This window comes from Cebus imitator, unplaced genomic scaffold (assembly GCF_001604975.1).
Source record: "Cebus imitator isolate Cc_AM_T3 unplaced genomic scaffold, Cebus_imitator-1.0 Scaffold694, whole genome shotgun sequence".
Lineage (NCBI taxonomy): Eukaryota > Metazoa > Chordata > Mammalia > Primates > Cebidae > Cebus > Cebus imitator.
In genome coordinates this window covers 392,828-413,186 of record NW_016108009.1, presented here as the reverse complement: position 1 = coordinate 413,186, position 20,359 = coordinate 392,828, and the positions used below count along the sequence as shown (strand labels likewise).

The window sequence follows — 20,359 nt, the reverse complement described above, 5'->3', positions numbered from 1 at the left end:
AGAGGAAAAATGTGACATGAAAAAACATAGTAGAATAATATGTTTGTGTTTCAGGAATCCTAGATATGTGTAATTGTGCTGTGACCTTGATCTGACCCTATTGAGAAAGGAAAAAACCTAAGTAGGAAGTACTAGAAAAGGAAAAATGCACACATATGGTAGTACAACTGAGCTAGGTATAAATATAGCTATACATGTATGTGTGTAAACATAGATGTATTGATATGACAAGGTTTTGCATAATAGGATGTGGTTAATAACTATGAAATGGTTTTCAAATATGGTTTATTGCATATTTTAAAATTTAAAACAGTAGACCTATTTTAGAAAATAGCCTCTAAAATTGATAAAACCGTCTTATCTTCTAGTGCCTTTTTATGTTTCACACAGTCTTTATGATTCACCTAGTAATACCTAGTAAATACCTAACTCCATTAATATGAAACATTAATTGCAGTTATTTCCCTTCTGAAATCACTAAAAATTCTTAATTTCAATGTAATATTATTTGGGCAACTTAAGAGTTTTCTCATCTAACTTAAGAGAAAGTACTTAAAATTTTTAAAAAATTATGCATGTATTACATACATATGGTAATTTTTCAATTGTTGGAAAATTACAAATACTAAAATTAATGATTACTAAATATAATGTTGGTGCCTCTTAAAGTAAATTTAGTCAAAGGATAATTGAGATGTTAATGTGAGAAAAAGGGCATGTTATTTTTACATGATGACAATTAGCAGTACTTTTGTTCTGGAGGTATTTTCATCACAATTAATCTTTACCTGTAGTGGGCTTTCTGGGTGCTCCTACTTTCGGCCTCGTACTTCTATTTTTCGGGTAGGTTTTATTTTCAGAGGTGTGACACCTAGGCAAATTGTGCCATTTTCTTATGCCAAAGGATTCAGCATTGCCAGAGAAAGGATTTTTCATTATCTATATGAAATTTCCATTATGTAATATATTCATTATTGAAATTATTTCTATTTCATTGTTTTATCTGCTATAATAGTTGTTATTTTTGTTGTTTTTTTGGTGTGTGTGTGTTTCAGTTTTAAATAATTGAGTAGTGGTTTTGAGATGTTATCTAATATTATAACTGTCACCAGTATGTGGATGTCTCTTAATGTGCAATAATTACATAAAATTGAGTTTAACTACATACAATTGTATTTTTTTAAAATTTATTTTATTGCATTTTAGGTTTTGGGGTACATGTGAAGAACATGCAAGATTGTTGCATAGGTACACACGTGGCAGTGTGATTTGCTGCCTTCCTCCCCATGACCTATATCTGGCATTTCTCCCCATGCTATATCTCCCCAACTCCCCACCCCCCACTGACCCTCCCCTATTTCCCCCCAACAGACCCAAGTGTGTAGTGCTCCCCTCCCTGTGTCCATGTGTTCTCATTGTTCAACTCCCGCCTGTGAGTGAGAACATGAGGTGTTTGATTTACTGCTCTTGTGTCAGTTTGCTGAGAATGATGGTTTCCAGGTTCATCCATGTCCCTACAAAGGACACAAACTCATCATTTTTGATGGCTGCTTAATATTCCATGGTGTATATGTAGCACATTTACCCTGTCCAGTCTATCATCAGTGGGCATTTGAGTTGGTTCCAGGTCTTTGCTATTGTAAACAGTGCTGCAACGAACATTCCTGTGCACGTGTCCTTATAATAGATCAATTTGTAATCCTTTGGATATATACCCAGTAATGGGATTGCTCGGTCAAATGGAATTTCTATTTCTAGGTCCTTGAGGAATCGCCATACTCTCTTCCACAATGGTTGAACTAATTTACACTCCCACCAACAGTGTAAAAGTGTTCCTATTTCTCCACATCTTCTCCAGCATCTGTTGTCTCCAGATTTTTTAATGATCGCCATTCTAACTGGCATGAGATGGTATCTCAATGTAGTTTTGATTTGCATTTCTCTGATGACCAGTGATGATGAGCATTTTTTCATATGTTTGTTGGCCTCATATATGTCTTCCTTTGTAAAGTATCTGTTCATATCCTTTGCCCACTTTTGAATGGGCTTGTTTGTTTTTTTCTTGTAAATCTGTTTTAGTTCTTTGTAAATTCTGGATATCAGCCCTTTGTCAGATGGGTAAACTGCAAAAATTTTTCCCATTCTGTTGGTTGCCAATTCACTCTAATGACTGTTTCTTTTGCTGTGCAGAAGGTGTGAAGTTTGATTAGGTCCCATTTGTCTATTTTGGCTTTTGCTGCCAATGCTTTTGGTGTTTTGCTCATGAAGTCCTTGCCTACACCTATGTCCTGAATGGTTTTGCCTAGATTTTCTTCTAGAGTTTTTATGGTGTTAGGTCTTGTGTTTAAGTCTTTAATCCATCTGGAGTTAATTTTAGTATAAGGTGTTAGGAAGGGGCCCAGTTTCTGCTTTCTGCACATGGCTAGCCATTTTCCCAGCATCATTTATTAAACAGGGAATCCTTTCCCCATTGCTTGTTTTTGTCTGGTTTGTCAAAGATCAGATGGTTGTAGATATGTTGTGTTGCCTCCGAGGCCTCTGTTCTGTTGCATTGGTCTATATCTCTGTTTTGGTACCAGTACCATGCTGTTTTGATTACTGTAGCCTTGTAGTATAGTTTTAAGTCTGGTAGTGTCATGCCTCCTGCTTTGTTCTTTTTGCTTAGAATTGACTTGGCTATGCGGGCTCTCTTTTGGTTCCATATGAAGTTTAATGTGGTTTTTTTCAGTTCTGTGAAGAAGATCATTGGTAGCTTGATGGGGATAGCATTGAATCTGTAAATTACTTTGGGCAGTATGGCCATTTTCACGATATTGATTCTTCCTAACCATGAACATGGAATGTTTCTCCATCTGTTTGTGTCCTCTCTTATTTCGTTGAGCAGTGGCTTGTAGTTCTCCTTGACGAGGTCCTCTACGTTCCTTGTTAGTTGTATTCCTAGGTATTTTATTCTCTTTGTGGCAATTGTGAATGGAAGTTCATTCTTGATTTGGCTCTCTTTAAGTCTGTTATTGGTGTATGGGAATGCTTGTGATTTTTGCACATTGATTTTGTATCCTGAGACTTTGCTGAAGTTGCTTATCAGTTTCTGGAGATTTGGGGCTGAGACGATGGGGGTCTTCTAGATAATTGTATTGTTTTTAGTCATATATATATTAATATATTCTCAAATTATAACTGAAATGGATGAAACAGGTTTGATTTATTTTTGCGTTCTCTGAATTACAAGCAAAGTGTCTTCATAACTGATGATCATCATCATAAAATGGAATGTTTTATTCAACTTCAACATCAAAAGTATAATTACAAAGAAACATAGAAACAATGTTATATATTGGTTATATCTTAGTCATAGTATATCATACAGGCTGTTTTAATAAAGTATTACATCATATACAATGTAAAATAGAAATATACACAAAAATATAGCAACTTAAATAAAAATGTCTAGGCAGTCTGTCTAAGACTGCTTCACCAGCTTGATACATAGTTTTCCTTATATCTTGTTTTCTCCCATTTTTAAAACATAGTATCTATCTTGTGGTTCAAGATGGCTGCCCTGTTCTTGCCAGTATATCCTAAGTCCAGCCTGTAGGAAGGAAAATAAGACACAAATCGCACTTTAGCCTAGAATTTTGCTATATATCCACATATGGCTGAAAGGGGGCCTGCAAAAATGTTGTGTAGCTAGGTAGTAGTATATCCAGCTGAATATTGTACTATCACACAAAAAAATGAAAACAAACAAACAAACAAACTGGAGACAGGAATAAAAAGAAGCCTCTTGGTACTAAGTTATAAAAGTCCATATGTACATTAGTTGTTTAAAACTTAGGGTTATCCTAGCTTAGAGCCCTGGGACATCTTTTTTACACATCATGAAATAGGGATATTAATCACTCTATAAGGTTTTAAAATGAGGATTAAATTAGATATATAAAGTGTCAAGCGAAGGGCATGGCATATAATGTGAACACTCCAAAAGTTTTAGTTTTTTCCCATTTCAAATGCCTTCTTTATAAAGGATGATTAAATTATCATGTGAGTTCATAAAAACTAAATTACTTAAAAGTATCTAAGCATAGTCCCTATTAATAAAACTGTAAGACTGGACCACTATGCCTAAAAACATATTAACAGGAAATAAAACAACTTGCATCACTATATTCAAGTTTTCAGCAGTTCCTACATAATTCTAATATGTGTGCCTCTCATTTCTCCACTAAGTTAAAGATAATGGTAGTAGTATTGCTCTCTTGGTACATTTAATGCTTTCAGTGACACACAGCATCACAACATGTCCCTGGCTCCAGTTTTACTTCATTTAGGGTACTTTTAAAATTTGATCTTAGTATAACACGACAGGTAAAAACCAGGGGCATGGTAAATAGGGAAATAATTTTAGGCCACAGACAGGGAAGTAACTGTTTTGTAAAGACAAAAGTAAACTATTTTTTAGATTATTGAGAAATATTTTACTTATGAATAATTCCATCATTTTTTGTTACCGCTTTCTGTATATTGAGTGACATGACGTGTCAGAAATTAACATTGCCAAATCAGAACTTTTAAAATGTACATTGTAATTTGAACCTGGAAGATTTGGATAAATTGGCTATGTTGTTCTCAGAATTTCACAGTCTTAAAATCACCTGTTTTAGAAAGCTGTTACATGGTTTTAAAAAAAATCTTCTCTTCATCATTACAAAGAACTATCATTATGCATCTGTCTGCAAGAGACACATGCTTAGTGCCAAACTGGAATAAAAATTAAGCTGCTGTGCTGACCCACTCTCTATGGGAAATGTGCTCAGAATTGTTTTTTTCTATCATTGCAATGGAATTGGACTAATCTGTCCACACATTGGCAGTGTACCCCTCTTCATCAATAATGCACGCTTCCAAGACAGCTGGGAATTGTGATTCATTCTGCATCTCTAAAACAAAGCAGAGTAAACTGGAACATCCGGGAATTAAGTGCATGACTTTAGCTTAATTAACATATTCTAACCAATAATAAGCACTATAATTTGCAGTGAATTTGATGTTTCTAATTTTACACTGATAGATTTATTTTGCAACTACTTTACTTCAAACTTTAATTTTATTTGAATTAATGTGTTTATATATTTTCATAATATTTCATAGGAATATAACAAAATTATGTTAATTGATTTTCTGTCTTAGTTCAATGTTATAATTTCCTATTTTAGTATAATAATAATTGAATCAATTCACCTTCTAGTCTTGTCAATAAAAAATAAATTCATTTATTGTTTAAAAATATGATCATGTTAATCGTGATTAACATGCTTAATTCAAAAGTACTTGGAATATTCCTATGCATTGATTAAAACCTACTTAAAAACTAGATGCTTAAGTTCCTGAACTTTATTTACTGGCTGAAGTCTTAAGGCAAATAGCTACTTGGGAAGTGAACAGTGAGAAGATAAGTTTTGTAGTTTGGAGGAAGTATTACAACATGGTCTAATGGTGTTAATTGGCGCTGTCATGATATTTGATTCCAAGTTGTTTGTTTTTTTCACATTAGTTTTGCTTAAATTATAAATGAATTACTGAAAGTGCATTTGCCTAAAGATTTGGCAGTTGACTAAAAACTTTCTTCCTTATTCCTTCTGCTATGGTTTAAATTTTCATAATGGCTATGTATAATTTTTGAAAACAAACAGGACAAAGTCACAAAAAGTAAGAAATGTAGAAGGAGGCAATAAAATTTAACACAAATGCAAAACAATTATATGTCTCATTCAATATAATCTGTATAATTAATTTACTCCATATTCAAATGAGTGTCATATTAAGTTCTACTTCCCCACTTTCTTCTCCTCATCATTCAAGTATTGACTTTCAGATGATAGCTTCTCTATGACACTTTCTTGAAGTCTGTCTGAATTATGGGAGATGCTCAAGCTTTTTGCTTCTTCAGGATTCCAAAAACTGTGAAATACATAATGGTTCTTTAATTATCAATGTTTCTTCTAGACTTTTATAATTCATAAGAGCAAAGACTCAATATGCCTTTCTTACCATTTCATGCCCAGCATCTCTTGTACAGCTTGAAAATACTAGATATTTAACTAATATTTGCAATCGATAGAAAATAACATTCTGGAATAACAATACTCTGTTAAGCGTTGCAAACCATATATTTTACGAGTATTATTTTAAAAGTCTTATTTTCAGTTAAGTTTTGTGTGAGGTTATAGGAAGGACTCTTTTCAGTTATAAACTAGACTGTAAGTCTGTGAAAATGGTGTTCTAGAATCATTGCTTCTGACAAAAAGATATAACTGAGTAGCAAAACTTTTGCAACTTTTTAATTTAAAAAATAACCTTGGATATAATTTTTATAAATTATACACACATATCTTATAAAAATGATAACTCAAATTCTGGCTAATTTTATCTCCATATAACCCCCAAATGTTCGCCTTGAAATTTTTCTCTTCTTAGCTTTTAATTTTAGAATTTGTGAGAACAGAACAATATAATAAAATTACTGAAACTGTTGGAGAGCAAATGGGCTTGCTGCCTGATACACAGAGAAGCCAATGACTAACTGTGGTGCTGGCTTTTGAGAAAAGAAAGGCTTTATTGCAAAATTGGACATCAAAGGGACAAGTCAGGTTCAAATCAGTTTCCCTGATTTGAGGCCTGGAGCAAGTTTTAAGGGGTCAGAGGGCAAGAGAAAGGATTTAAGAATGTTGGCTTGATAGAGTTTGATTAGAGGGCTTCAAATGTGGCCATTTACAATAAGCAATGTTGAGGCAGATTTTAGCCCTGCCTCTTCCAGGCCAAGGAATCCCTCACTTCTGCAAGTTTTTGGCATTTAGAGTCTAATTCTGTCCCGTCTTCTGGTTCCAGATGTTGTTAGAGTTCAAAGCTTTTTCTCTTGCACATGTCCTGACTATATGACTTACAGTTTTTGGCTCTGTTATACCTAAAAGGTAACTCGACTTTTTTTTTTTTTTTTTTTTTTNTTTTTTTTTTTTTTTTTTTTTTAATCAACAGCAGGTCCAGTTTGAGCTGGTTCCTTGGTTACAGAACTTTCAACTGTATGGAGCATAAAAACAAATTGGTTAAATAAGCAGAGCATTTTCATAAGTAGCATCATGTATTTCTCTTTCCATTATCATTTAGGATTTTAAACTTTTTTTTCTATTTCTTTCTTTGTTTTTTTTTTCTTGAAATTTCATTTTTACTTTCACCTGATCTGAATCCTGATCCTCTCCTGAAAATCTGTTAATTTTCCATTATTTTGAAATAAAGAAAATGCATGTTTGTGCATTAGGGCACAGTGTAGGGCATGGTCAGCTTACATAAATTATTAAATGGCAAAGTATATTGACCCTAAATGTATGGCTAATTACATGATTCACGAATTTTTTTTTTTTTTTTTTTTTTTTTTTGCATAGATGCAAAGACGGTGGCCAGGAGAGTGAGAGATTTCTTTTAACAAGAGAAAAACTGGTTTTATCATTACCTTAAAAAAAAAATCCCCTAGAAAATATAAAATCTCAACATCTCAAATGATCTTAGGTTTCATGGACTGTTAGATATTAGATATACAATCTACAGGAAAGGAAAATGATTATTTGGGACAATTTAATTGGTATTCACTCAATAAATACCAAAGTGCAAGTTGTGGGCTGATTTGAATGCTCATGTCTGAATTACAGGCATGAAATGAAAGTGTTAGATGCTTTCTGCCCAGAATGCCATTGCTAATTAAGTTTTTCCAGTAACTGTGCACAGCAATAGGCTTCATAGGAAGTATATGGATATTTAACATTATTTATTCCTGCCATGTGACTTTTTTCTCTGAAAACATTTTTTTTTTTACAAATTGACATTTACCAGGTGGTAAAAAAGTTTGCAGTCTCAATATTTCCTTTCATGCAATTGAATGTTTTTCTTTAAACCATGTAAAAGCTTGAGAAATTTACATTACCAAATGTGGAATTAACGTTTTAAAAGAAGCACATTTTAAGAAGCACAGAATAAATAATTTGCAATTTATGTGTCTTTGTAAATATGTACAGGGCCTATTTAAGTAAGTAAATCAATTATGATTTTTAGGTATTTTGAGAGGGTAACGTACGAGTTGGTATTTAACTTTCTAATTAAATTTTGTTTTAGAATTACGTAACAACAAAATTATTTTGTATGGGTTTGTGTCAAAGATAATACTTAAGAATGTTTTGTAAAGAAGCAACAGCCACAGAAGATTCTTACCTCAAATCCAACATCCTTCATGAGATTATCTTGAAATATTTTTTAAAAAATGCATTTTTCTAAAATAATCCAATATTGAAATCTGACAAATTATAATTTATTTAAATTCTTTTACATTTGGAATATATTCTTACCTAGTATAATTTTAGTTTTTACATTATTTTCTGGTTTTTAATATTCCTTTTTAATGAAGCAGTCACCCATTCGGGAATGAGAATATTATACACCGATATATTTATTTTGTATATATTAACAAAATTATATATTACATTGTAGTAAGTAGGTTTGACCCAGTTGCAGGTTGGGGCTGAGATGGAAGGTAAAATTGTAAGTCACATTCTAGATGTTTTTAGTTTCATGCATTATCTGCACTGGGAGCTTTGCCTTTAAAAACCTAAATGTTCCTATTCCCAGAGCCTTATCTTCTAATTCTGGTTCTTATCACTGCAAAAAGCTCAAATCTGTCATTGTGAATGGTGCATTTTGATGCCAAGTCTTACCCTGGGAGGTCTGTCACCTGTACTCTCAAGTAGCAATTGAGTGAAATCTCCTCTAGGTCAGGGCAGGCTATTCACTAAGTTAACTGCCTCCTACTCTTGTGAAAGATGTGTTAAGAAGCCTTGACTAAAAATAGATAGCTTAAAGATCAATAATCAGTAGTCGCCATTCAGGTTTAGTTTGTATTCAACCTTTTTCATTTATCAAGTACATGGTATCTAGGTTGTTCTTAATACATTTACCTTATTTTTTGTCACTTATTAACTTCCTTAATTACCCTCTTAATGATAATTGTTGTCAAACCAGAGTGACTGCAGAGAGTTGCTTTTTTTTAGTAAGCTTTAAGATGTGCTTGCCATCTGGAAACATAGTAAAAATAACAAACTCTGGAACCATGCAGTCCAGGGCTCATATTATGCCTTTTTCATTAATCAATTTAGTAAGTATAACTGCATATCATTTAACTGCTCCAAGTTCAGTTTGCTATCCATAACATGTAGATAATAATACTGTGTAGAATTGTTGTGGAAATATTGAGTTAATATATAAATAGTAAGTAATAGAGAACAATTCATTATATGAACCAAAAAATTATTATTATTTAATTGTTAGTTTGAGAATAGTGTTTTTTTGTTGGGAGGAGGGCTATGCTTACATGAAAATGGACTCCACTGTTATCTTCTAAATTGTCTACTCCTTTTTATTCAGTTTTATATTCAGACAGTCTTGAGAAAGTACATAATAATGTGTGTTGAATAAATAATGAATACAAAATTTGGGAGTAAGAAATTATTTTGTTTGGAAAATAGTTTACTTTTTGATTGGTATATCAGTTAAGAAATATATTGTTTTTACTGGAAAATAGAAAGAATTCCTCTCAGGAAACTTGTATTAAGACGAATCATCATACGTTTATGCATTAACATCCACATTTATACACTAATATGTATTCCTTGGTTTAACTGTGTCCTGCCTACTGTCTCGAGGGTTTTTAGGTAATTTTTCTGTAATATATTTCTGATATGCCTGTGTAATTCATTGATGTCTGTTATATGTCGGATTCTAATTATGCTTATAGAGATGAACGTTTTTAGCACATGATCTTAAGACTCCTAAGATGTTTTGGGAAAATCATGTATAACACTAGTGGTATGAACAAAGTCAAAATGGACCACAGAGAATGCACAATTTAATTGCATCTATTACTTTGTTCCCCTGTTCATAATGACCAGGAAACACAAGGGGGCAGAAATAAGAACTTAAAACTTAGAAATTGTTAAGGGCACGTTGACATCTAAAAATGGGAAGACAAAATCTGGAAGTTGTCAAGAAAGGTGCGTTTTGTTAATCAGAGGAAGAAGACATATGTTGAAGTAAAATACAATGGTAGCACAAAAGACAGGATGGAGAAAATAGAATTATATTGCTTTAATTTTTTATACTATATATAAAATTTTAAGTCCTGGAACCAATCAATACAAATGCAATAAAATAAAATAAAACAAAGAGGCTTTGTCAGTAAACCAATAATGGAAAGAAAATGGATCTTTAAACATACTTAATTAAAAAAAGTGGAGTGCCCTCCTTACAGTGTAGTACAAAAAAAAAAAAAAAAAAAAACTGGCAAAGTGCAAGAAAGACTCTAGGAGGAAGTCTTCTTAACACATCCTTTTCCTTCTCCACTCCCAGTATCAACTTCTACCTGTTCATGCCTCCTAAGGCAGGCAAGAAAAGTGCCAAAAAGGAAGCTGTTGGGTTTTTTTCTGACATTTGGGAAACTGGAGAGCCTGAGACTAGAATAAAGGCACCTGAGTGGGGACTGAATGAATCAGAACCAGAGAATTGTTTAAACCTGGAGATCCAGCATAGGTGGACATCTGCTGGGGTGAATCTTAACAATCCCCTGACCTCCAGAGAGTTAAGGATGAACTAACGACCTTGGCTGAGGCCTCTCCACCTACTGATAGTGGGAAATCTGAGAACAGAATCAGAAAGGTTTCTTGCTGATGCCTCTCCAGGGTCTCAGAGCCAGTGTACTGTTGGCCCCCAGAAGCAAAGACATCTCTGTTTCCTGAGAATTGCCATCACTTGCTCAACAAGTAGATAAAAGAAAATAATCATCTAAGAGAGGCAATAATCAAGGAAGGGAAAAACAATAACCTAGATAGGTCTCTAATGAAATAAACTTGGTCACAGAAATAGAACTCATTAGGGAATGGACTTGGGGGATATATCTGGAATACCTAATCAATAGTATAGATGTTCATAAGAGAAAAAAACCAAAAGATAGAGGAAAGATAATAAACAAATAGTAGGAAAAAATGGTATGCTGTTTTGAGGAAAGATGTGAGTCTGGAAATTAAAATATTAGAAAAAAGCAACCATCTCAGCATATGGTGCCAAAATTACTCTGCTCCAAAGACAAAGAGAAACTTGTTCAAGCCTTCAGTAGGAAAACAAAAGATTATTGACCCATTTACTTATGAATTATGTACTGCCTATTTACAAAAGGTAGGCAGATTGGCCTTCAAAGATGTCCATGTTATAATCCCTGTAACTTGTGATGTGTTACATTAGATGGTGAAAGGGACTTTGAAGATGTAATTCGGGTTACAGACATTAAGGAGATTAACCTGGGTTATCCAAATGAACCTGGTCGAAAGTCATATGAGTCCTTACAAGAAGAAAACTCTGGGGCTGGATTCAAAAGATGCATTAATAAGAGAGATGAGGCAGAAGGGAAAGAGAGATTTGAAGTATGGTAAGGACTCAATCAGCCATTTCCAGGTTGATGCTGCAGAAGACCACATGCCAGGGAATGTAGGAGTCCACTATAAGTTGAAATTGACTCCTGGTCAGGAGCCAGGGAGGAAATAGTACTTTAGTCCAACAGTCACATAGAACTGAACTGCCCACAACATGAATGGACTTAGAAGCAGACTCTCCCCCTAGAGTTCTAGTAGTGAGCCTTGTTTGGTCAACACCTTGATTTCTGCCTTGGGAAACTCATAGAAGAGAAACCAGCTGAGCCCACCTGGACTTCTTCCCTCTAGAATTGTGAGAAAATAAGTTTGTGATATTTTAAATGATGTTTATGGTAAATTTTTAAAATGCTGTTTGTGGTATTTTATTTTTTACTGCAGCAATCAAAAACTACTACAGTTTTTATGGAAATTCAACCCAGCCATTCCATTACTGAGTATATACTCAAGGGAAAATAAATCACTTTACAAAATGGGCACAAATGAGTGCCCATTTGTGGTAGACTGGATAAAGAAAATGTACATATACACCATGAAATACTACACAGTCATAGAAAAGAATGAAGTCGTGTCTTTTACAGCAACACGGAGGCAGCTGGAGGCCCTCATCCTAAGTGAATTAATGTGGGAACAGGAAACCAAATACTGCATGTTCTCACTTATAAGTGGTAGGTAAACATTGGATACATACAGACGGCAGCAATAGACACTGGGGACTATTAGAAGAGAAAGAGAAAAAGGAGGGCAAGGGCTGAAAAACTACCTATTAGGTACTGTGTTCACTATATGGATGATGGGATCACTTGAACCCCAAACCTTAGTTTCATGCAATAAATATATTGATGTAACAAATCTGCACATTTACCCTCAGAATCTAAAATACAAGTTGAAATTATATAAAAATAAAATTAATACATTTGCAACAACCATTATATCTGCTATACTGAAATTACAAGATGGTTGAAAAATATGTGTAGACATCAGAGAGAAAACCCTAAAATCAAGAATCCCATACCCACTTCTCTAGGTGTAAGAAAATTATTTCAGGAAATCTAAGGATTAAAAGAGTGCACATTCCATCTGAGAAAATAGGGAAGAATAAGAAAAAAATTGAATGATGACAAAACATGAAATTGGCTGTGAATTATGCAATGCATTTGTTTAATCAACATTTATTGAGAAACTAATATATTTCAAAACTTGTAGAGGGCTAAAGATAGAGAGATGGACAAGTAGACAAAGATAATGCTTTCAGATAGTTTATATTACATTGGGGGGTGGGCACAGATGAGAGACAAATAATAAATGTTTATCTTTTATATGTTGAGTACCGATAAAAACTACAAAAATTGAAGCAGAACAAATGTGTAGGGAGGAACATTTCAGACAGTTTGGTGAAAGAAGACTCCAAGGAGTAACATTTTGAGGAGATGACTGATCCCCTCATTGGATGCAGCATGATCTAAGATATGACTATGGAGGTTGGGCGACCAAGATCTGGAGGAAGGAAAGATCATTTAATGTGAACACATTAAAACAATCTGAAAAGTCAGATTGTTTCAGTCAGTATCCAGACACAAACACAAAAATCAGTCTGTACTGGGAGAATTGGTGGCAAAATTATGGAAGTTCTCAAGGAACAAAAATAAGAACATGAGATTGTCCACTTCTGAACTGGAGGAATGAAGGTGAAATGAAGCTGTAAATATCGTGGCGCTACCTTACAAGAATTTAGAAGCCACACAATCATTGACTTTGGAGATGAGATCCAAGGAGTCAAAAAGCATCCCTCAGTGTTGCTGCGACCACCTGAGCGAAAGTCCTCAAGGACCACAGTGTTGAGTCTATAGGAAATCCACTATGTGATTGGAGTCAGAACCTAAGCATGTCATTCCACTGCGGTCTCTGGCGTGTCTTCTGCTGACACACTGCACAACAGTCAGGCTTCCACACACACCACCTATTGGTGCTATTACCTAAAAGGCCAAAAGAAGAAAAAACAACAAAAACTGAAAAAGATAAGCCAAAACCAAGACAAAACAACAATAACAGGCAAAAACAGCTTCTCACTTACTGTGATCATTAATTTTATGTCAGGTTCACTGGGCGACAGGGTTCCCAGATAGTTGATTATATATTATTATATAATGTCAGCTAATGAAAATCAGAAAATAAATCTGAGGCGAGGATGGAGGCAGATGGGCTGCTTTTTTAGGTAGGGTGTTCAGGGAACTGCTCTCTAAAGAAGTGGAATTTGAATAGGGAATAAATGAAGTATTCAAATAAACCATGCATATGTCTAGATGAAGTGTGCTAGGCAGAGGAGGAGTCAGTGCAAAGCTCTGGGACAGAAAGTTTATTTGCTCATTTGAAGAACATATTCAGATAGATGTTTTAATAAACATGCTGTGGCTGCTACATGGAGAACAGGCTGTGGGGAGATAAGAGCAGTAGCAGAAATACTGGCTGGAAGGTTATTGTGGGACTCCAGAAAGAGGTTATGAAATCTTGACCTAGAATGGTAGAAAGGAAGTAGGCAGTGATTGGATTTGCAATCTGCTTTAAAGTTAGAAGTGACACACTTTTGATTACAAACTGGATTTAAGGTGTGAGGGAAAAATTCAAGAATAATTTTGAGGTTTGTATTCTGGAAAATTGTGTGAATGATGGTGCCACATAGAAGGATGAGAAAATCTGGAAAGGAACTTGGAAAGCGGAGGGGGAAATAAGGAGTTAATTATATTCTACATAACTTTTAGAAATCCAAGGGAAGCTGCTCAATAGCCATTTAGCTATAGGATCCTGGAGCTCAGGAGAGGGGTTGGGATTAGTGTGTAAATTTGGTAATCATCAACATATAAATGATCACTAAAATCACAGGATTAGAGAACACCTAGGAAATATCAAGGTGGAATCTCTGAGTAAAAGTAAAACAAATCATAAACCTTAACAGGATAGTGGGAGACATTATACAGGGAAGAATGACACAATGTGTTAGTACATAGGGTGTTCATTCACCTAGGGCATCCAAAACACTTGGCCATTAAATATACAAAGTAAAGATAAGTGAAAATGCAATGAGAACTTGATAAAAATGTAATTGTAGCAGGAGATTTTTATAAAGAACCATATTACTAAAATGGATTTGAGAATATTTTTTATTTTCTACTTCTCCAAACACAGCCCTTTCTATACCATCCTACCCAGATGGTTGTCTATTTTAAACCATAGTCAACGTCAGAGCTTTTATAGTACATTTTTATTATTATAAAAGCATTTTCCTACCCTCAAGCAACCAAACTTATGCTGAATTCATACATCTTTTTAAAAGATTATAAACTCATTTTTCTTTTAAAACTCCTCCTTTTTCATCTTTTTTCCTCCATTAATGCCTTTTCTATTACCTGACTCCTGAAATTGTGTAGACACTTTTACATTTCAAATGTTCAAATGAGTATAGAATCCTTATAATGAAGATTGTGATTCATTTCTTTTCTTCTTACGATTTCCTATGAGTACATTCTCTAAATTCTTTCATCATGTATGATGAAATAGCCTATTTCTTGCCCATGATCTTTCCCAGCATATTTTAAATTATTTTGATTCAGTGTGTTGAGATACCTACTTTAGCATTGTCTTCTTTTTTTTACATGCATTGCTTAAACTGACAGTATATCCAACCCAGGTTAATATACCAGGGTTACATTAACTTCCACTAACATCTTGCTATGCAAATATTATATAGAATATTTCTGATTTTTCCTAATAATCCAGGTTCATTTTGTCACTTAATACCCTTTTTATAGATCCTGTTTGTTAGCCCATTGAATTACATTTATTACAGGTTTTTGTTAGGTCTTTATGTATAAGTTTTGGTTTTTATTTTTAGGTTCCTAGTTTGCTAGCAAATTGATTTAGGATGTTCTAAATATCTCATTTGAATTTCATATGAGCTTGTTCCCTCTAGTGTGCCTACTGTGAAGGTGGAAAACCACTTTCGATTCTCTGCTTTATAATTATCTTTAATACTGACAATTGAGAGTACTCTGGTCTTCTTTTCTGCAAGCTAAATAGTCCCCAAATGCTTTAACTGTTCTCCCCAGGAACTTTGTGTTTGTTTGTTTGCCTTTTTCTAATTTTTTCCTGTTTTATGATTATAAATTCAAATAGGGCCCGGTGCTGAATAACCATAAATAACCACGAAGATCCAGCTCATTTATATAAAAGCATTTTTGTAAATTATAAAGTGCTATTCAAACATGAAGTAGTATTTTTATTGCCACAATTTAGGGCAAATGTTTTTAGTTTAACAAAATGATTGGTCTTCTTAGGTTTTATTTTTCACAGGGTCATATTTATATACAGCTATCTAGAATGTCATTAGGTAGGAAAGAAAACAAAAAAGTCTTTAGATTTGAAGATACCTTGGTGTAACTCTTTCTTGCTGTGTGACTTTAGTTGAATGATAGCCTTCCTGAGCTTTCATCTACTCATTTGTCAAATGGAGAGGGAAGTATATTATATAAACTTCAACAATAGGATTTAAGGCAGCTTTTAAAATAGACATGAAATTGAGTTCTTATAACAGAAACAGAAAAAAGAAAAAAGTCAACAACGTAGGGAGTAACTGTAAACATTATAAAAATCTTCCAGGCTGCACAGTGGAGGGCAGTTCTGTGATTTCACTCAGCTCTCATCAGAGAGAGAGGAAAAAAACAAAACACACATTTCTCTGTGAAGTTAATATTTTTCCCTTTGCAGAACTCAGGAATTTCATTATGTAGGAGAAATAATACAGAAATGTTATACATAATAATATATTTTTAATAAAAGTTTTAATAATGTGCAAGTAGCATTGACTCCCTGCCTGTTGCCTTAGAGTTTTACTTGCATTATCTCTTTTAATTCTTGTAATAGCTCTGTGACACTGAAATATTTGTTATCTCTTGTCTATAGAGGAGACAAATAAGGTCAGAGGGGATTAAGTGATTTTTTTTAAGTATGTGGGACATCAGAAATGAGTCTGGGTTACATTAACCATGTTCTACCTTCTTTTTCATGCATTTGAAGCCTTATCAGTAGTTTGAAAGCAACTTTTATTTTGTCAAGGGACAATGTGTTGTGGTAAAAATTATGATATTTTACAAGATTCAACTTTATCCGAAGAGATCCATTAGAAAATGTAGAGCAGTGGAAGAATAATTTATACTTTATTCAACTTTTCTTAATATCATTCTCTTTCCAGACCTTTGGTTAAGAGTTAAAGTGATGGTTATCAAGGCTCTTGCGGCTCCCAGTGGCCTGCCTTCTCTATCTGCCTAGATGCTCATGGAGGTAGACGGCTTTCAAGATCATCTAGAAGCTGATAACTGCAGCAGTCCAAAACAACGTTCTTGGTTCTTCTATCTTTCCAGACAACTTTTTCCATCTATGTTCTCTGTCAGTTACTCAAATATCCACCCTATCCCTTAAAAGAAGTGAAAACACTTGGCATATCTGGACTCCTCCCCTTTCTTCACACTGAGTATTCAATCCATTGACAAGCCCTATTGGCTCTACCTCCGAGACCTTTCCATCCACCTCTGCACTGTCACGACTCCCATTATGCTTCATTATCTCTTGCTTGGATCATCTGGTCTGTCTGCAACATACTTGCTCCCCTATAATGCTTACCTCTCTGACCTCAACGTATATTGTACTTTCTTTCAGTAGGCTTCCTCACCATAGCATTCATTTTGTTCCTTGATGTTACGGTGATGATTCCTGACTTGTGGGTTTTAGCAAGAGTTTCCTCTGACTTGAATGTTCTTCAGTTAGCTTTGGCCTCCTTTAGGTCTTGGCTCATATGTCAAATACTTAAAGAAACCTTTCCTGACAACTCAGTTCAGGGTCTCAAAAATACTGCTACACCATCTACCACCAGTTGCTCTATAATACATTAGCTTTTTGTTACCTTCAATCATTTGCTTGTATCACATTTTTTCTTTTACTTACATAAAATATGTTCTGGAAATGAAACTCAGTTTTTATAGTACATTTGAGGCAAAATCTTTCATTGAAGATGGAAAGAAAGATAAAGGAAAAATAAAACAGTGATTTTAGTTTCAGTTTCATCCAAAGCAGTGAACAATGAAGGCCAATTAATGAACTGTATTATTCTTTTTATCCTGGCCGTATTTTGAAACTTGCCACAGCTGTTTAAAACAGGGATCAAAACTTTAGAGATGTACATTTCTAATGTTTAAAGGCAGGTTGCGGTAAAAGGAGTGATATTAAGTGAGTTCTTTTACATTACATAAGTGGAAGGAAGACACTAGACAAATTTTTCACTTAGAAAAGGCAGCGTAGCTTAGTTAAATTTCATCTTATTTGGAACATTCGTCCTAGTTAATTAGTAGCTTAATAACTATTAGTGGTTTAGTTCACTAGATTGTAAATGTGGTTTCCTTTCCATACAGAGAGGGACTTGGAACACAGTCCCTGAATAAACAAAAAACTTGTAGGTAACTGGCTTTCTTCCTAATTAATTTTCTCAAAAATAAAGATATGTCTAATTTCAAAGATTTCACAAAGAAGGCTTATTTAACTTCCACAAAGCTGGTGGTAATTGATGAAATGCTTTGTTACGTTTCTAGTGCTACCTCATATGAGTAGAGTGAACCTTGTTCAAGTGTTTTTTAGCCTTACTGCCCTAAGTTGGCAGTAGAGAAACAAGTTGGACTAGATCAATCAGTTGTTCCCAGCCAGTGAGCTGTGGTTCCTTATCCTGCTCCATACCGTTCTTTGGTTCATCAAGAATTTGCTATTCTATGACATTGATAATTGCTAAGAATGAGGTTAAAGGCAATTCGAATAATGACTGTTAAATGGTATTTTTAGCTGAAGGAGTCTCATGGAGTGAAAAAGTAAACAGAATAGTATATTTATTATACATGTTGGATTAAAAAAAATCTGTCTTTTGCTTAATTTTCTTTGTCATGTATTTTCAAAAAATAGAGAATAAAAGCTTTTATTGAATGGTAGCATCTTAATTGCAATATTACTACGTACTTTAATCTCCTTGAGGTCAAAGAATCTGATATGGTAAGTCTCTTACAAATTATCTAAAAATTAAAGTCATAGGATCAATGTCCATTAGGTTAATGCTAACACAGACCGTGTTTTCTGGTAAATTTCTGTAGTTTAGAATGTGTCATTGACCTTCTGACAGTACTCTTTGAACAAATATCATTGATCAGGAAACAGCTGTAATTTGCAGTAATTTTTTTTTTTACCTAACAGGCCTTTCTGTGTAGATACTGATGTATTTGATACTAGCTTATGAGCAATTAAATATACCATTGATAGAAAGGTTTGTTGACTGCTCAAATGAACTGCTCAGCTTCCTCTCAACATTGTTACTCATATATGGTTATGTTTGTATATTACAGAATTATCTGTGAATATTGTCTTCCATGAAATAGATATAAGTTCATTAACCATCTCTTAGAAGGGAAAAATTTTTCGTTGATTTTCAGCAGAAATTATTATGAAACAGAAAGTGTTATCATTATGACAAAGTTTCTCTGTTGATGAACATGACATTTTAATATTATACTTTATGAATTGAATTCAAATAAGTAGTTACATAAAAATAAGAGTCAGATTTACTATGAGAGTAATTCTCATAACTTACATTGTGAAGAGACATGTTAAGCTGTACTTTCTCTTTTATTTTTAATGATTAAATTTGGACCATTTCTGATAGAATAAAATAAAGCTTATTTTGTGCGTCATTTAGTTTCCAGAAAATGTTGACTAGAGACAATTTGATCTTGTTATCTGACAGCAGCTAGCAAGATATTTTTGTGGAAATGCAATAAATGAGTACAAATCAGTGTGAATTAGCTCATATTTATTCAGTGCTGTTTCATATTTCTCATGTGCAAGCACATTTAAATTGAGTGTTCATCTTATTGATACTAAAAAAGATGTCATGTATACCTATATTATTTTATTTTTCTTAACTCTGTGAACATATCTTCAAACATATAATGGAAATTAATTGTATGTAAGCTAATATTTCTGTATTATTTCTTGGTTGTACACTTTTAAGGACTGAATGAGATAAATGTAAGCAAAAAGAAAAGTAGATTGTAGAGAATAAAGGGCTCACAGTTTAGACAGTGCTTTCACACTGAATTTGGTAGCATTTCTAAATCTATTATTTGCTCTGGTCAGAGCTATAAATTCACTTGGGTGATTTTCATGGGCAGTCTTAAAAGTGATTTTCAGCCTGAGACTAATTGTTTAGTGCAAATATAGTTGCTGCTTGGGGCGATAGGAACCACTCACAGTATCAGTGGATATTGATTTATTGGTGACCTCAAACACTACCCAAATGATTTCATTCTCTTGCTTAAAATTCTCCATTTATGCCATTAGAGTCTTCAGGGTAGTGCACATATCTTAGTGTTGCATATGAAATAATTTATGATTTGTCCCTGGTTTCTTCACTGGCTTTATCTACTCATATTTGCCCTACTCGAAATGCTATTGTTTATAGTCATATTGCACCATAGTAATGCGTTTTTCAGTTGAGTTTTTAATGAAAAATTTTCTTATATCTTCTTTATAACCAGTAGAAGTTGTTTTTAACTGGTCATGATTTTGAAACTTTTCCTATCAAGAATACCTTTTTTTTTAAAGTAAACTAATGAGAGGAAGATGAAATATAAATTGAGAGGAAGATTAAATATAAATTCAGAGGAAAACAAGAACAGGCATTGTGCTTGTTTGTTTTTGAAAGTTAAGCCTTAAAAAAAGGAAAAAGTGAAATATAATTCTTAGAACGATTGTCCTTT

At 33.7% G+C, this 20,359-nt stretch overlaps 1 protein-coding gene across 8 annotated transcripts in view; it reads left to right on the top strand.

Moving 5' to 3' along the window:
* KCNT2 (potassium sodium-activated channel subfamily T member 2) overlaps nucleotides 1-20,359 on the top strand; it is a 408,182-nt gene that overhangs the window by 164,709 nt on the left and 223,114 nt on the right. The window lies entirely within an intron of this gene.